Here is a 2,819-nt window from a genome sequence, read left to right as displayed (position 1 = left end):
TTTGGTCTCAGTATTTTTCGGTATAAATTGATTTTATTGTATTCACTGAAGGTCTTCAATTATATACTACTATATACAATATAAATAAGGACATGTTTACTGCACTTCATTGATATGGAAGATAATGTTAAAAAAGGTAGGGAAGAGGAAATAAGTGGGAAACACCTGATAAATGGGAATGCTGGTTTTACTCTCATAGCATTCATTGGAAAATGAGCTGTGTAGTAGGGCATTTGGGGACTGTGTATTGAGGCAGAAGGTCTATTAGCACAATTAGTTCCTCTAGTGGGCTGGCACCTACTCAGGCATTGCTAAAAGCTATGCACGTACAGGTGAACATGGAGAAAACGTAGGAAAGGGTAAGTGTAGGACAATAGGCCTTTTACTGGGAGGGGAATAAAAGCCTGAAATTCTATGATAGTGACAGAAATAATACACAACAGCCAGACTTTCCCTGTGTCCTTCCCACCCCAACCCCATAACTCTGGAGGTAAAGCCTGCTAGTCTGGTTAGTATTGTCCCTGATACTCTGGTGCAATAGATTTGCTCAGATGGGTCTCAGTTGAAGGCTTTCCCCTTCCAGGTCGGGCCTTGGTTTAGACTTATTTCCAGGACTGCATCAAACAGCTAATTGTGAATTAGTAAGAATCAGAAAAATAACTGAATGATTACCATTGTTGTAGTCTGAATAAGCTACAAAATTTATAGGACTCAGTAAAAAATGAAAATGAGGAGCCCCTGTTCAAAAGTAATGAGGATTTCAAGATGGCAACAGCAAAGCATTAAACTAAGTACAGGGACCTTCTAAGCATGAAGCACCATGCAAATGTGCTTTTGCATGCCCCTATAGTCCAGGCTAAACTAGTGAGGACACCTGCAGTATAAAGGCTCTGCATGGGATTTCCAGTACAGTCCTATAGCATCATTTATGATCTAATAGTTGATGTAGTTATCAAACTTTGGGGCCATCACCTCTGGCAGGGAATCTAGCTACAGGAAAAAAATCTAAGCTATCCCAGTAAAGGAAGAGAGGCAGCCCTAAGTGGGGAAGAACAGCCCCTTATCAACCCCAGAGATTCAAATGACTGCAGGATTCCTGAAGGGAAAAAAAAACCCCACACCAAGCTGATCTCCCTGTGCTATGCAGCTGCTTCCCACTAGCTATCTATTTTACATTTGGTAGTGTGTATATGTCAATGCCACTCTCTCACTTCATCCCAGCTAACCCTTCCCCCTCCCCGTGTCCACAAGTCCATTCTTTACGTCTGTGTCTTTATTCCTGCCCTGCCCCTAGGTTCAGCAGTAACCATTATAGCTGATTCACTTTGTTATACAGCAGAAACTAACACAACATTGTAAAGGAATTATACTCCAATAAAGATGTTAAAAATAAATAAATAAAATAAAAACTTGCCAAAAAAAAACCATTCACACCAGCAGCCATCCAACTAGTTGCTGCCCCTAGAGGTGGGCAGTTGTCAGTGTCCCGAACTAAACATCTGCCTGCAGGGGTCTATCCAAGCTTTAGAACTGAGGGGTGGTATACATTTACAACCTCAGCTGCTTAGCCAGGACTGAGGGAACCATTTTCCCATGCTCTTACTCATGCTCCTTGGTGTTGGCTGGTGTTGCAGGTCAGAGTGACCTAACAGAGCACGTGTAAACGGTGAGACCCAAACCACAGTGTCTGATGAACGTACACTATGACACTAGCATGAAATAGGACTCAGAAGAGCATAGCTCAAAGTAACTGTGAAGTGAGCCAGGCCTGCTGCAGGTCTAACAGTAAAGTATGGTAGCTAGTCTCCAGAAGGATTTCTAAAGATCCACAACTCCTATTGTTCGTGGGCTTATGTAGTTGCCTCCCACATTAGGGTATGGGATGACCCCATTGACTTCTTTAATTAATAGAAAGCAGCAGAAATGATGGGCATTTTTGTGTTCTTGGGAACTCTGAGATGTCATTTACAAAATTCAGCTACAGTGACAGAGAGACCCCTGCAGAGGTTCCAAGACAATACTGAGAATGAAAGAGGCCTCACTATCCCTGCTTCCCAGTCAAGCCTAAAGATGATCTTATTGGCAGTTATTAGGCTCCAAACATGACCAGCAAAAGAACCTCCCATTTAAGCCCAGTAAACCAATAGAATTATGGAGGAGATAAGCTGGTGGTTGTTTTAAGCTGCCAAGTTTTAAAATGATTTGGTCCATAGCTCCAGATTACTGAAACAACCAGTAACCGTATTAGTCAGTGTTCCATCTGGGAATCAGAACCACTGTGAACATTGCAGAATTGAGAATTTATTATAGGGGTTAACTGGGACAGTAAAGAACTGAAGAAAGAACCAGAGGATCAGAAAAAAGTTACTAACAAGCCTCCCTGAAATACTGGAGTTAGCTTTTGGTGTTGGATGTTGGAAGCTAAGTAAGGCCAGGAACTAGAGTGGGACCATGAAGGTAGAAGTCTATGGAAGTTTGTTGCCTCTGCATATCTACAAGCTCTGTGAGATTGTTGCCAAGTATCTTGTTATGGGTCTAGGATCATCATGATAGGTCAGCAAAGCCAGCATTCAAGAAGAAGCGTTAGACATGGAGTAGGGAAGAGTAAGGACACCAGCCCATCTCCATGTTTCTTACTGCCTCCTATCAACTCTCCCTTCAGGCAGTTATGGCAGCTATTTTACATCTGCCTTCCCAATTTAAATCAAATATCTCTTTTCACCAGCTCTAACCCAAAACCTCACAGTTTCTGTGAAATGTATTTCTATTTTTTCCAAGTTGCTTCAGCAAAGCCAATTCAAACATGGAAGCATGTAATG

Source organism: Neophocaena asiaeorientalis, unplaced genomic scaffold, assembly GCF_003031525.2.
Source record: "Neophocaena asiaeorientalis asiaeorientalis breed wild unplaced genomic scaffold, Neophocaena_asiaeorientalis_V1.1 scaffold546, whole genome shotgun sequence".
Classification (NCBI taxonomy): domain Eukaryota; kingdom Metazoa; phylum Chordata; class Mammalia; order Artiodactyla; family Phocoenidae; genus Neophocaena; species Neophocaena asiaeorientalis.
The sequence above is the reverse complement of the archived record's forward strand: the minus strand, read 5'-3'. Positions refer to the sequence as shown.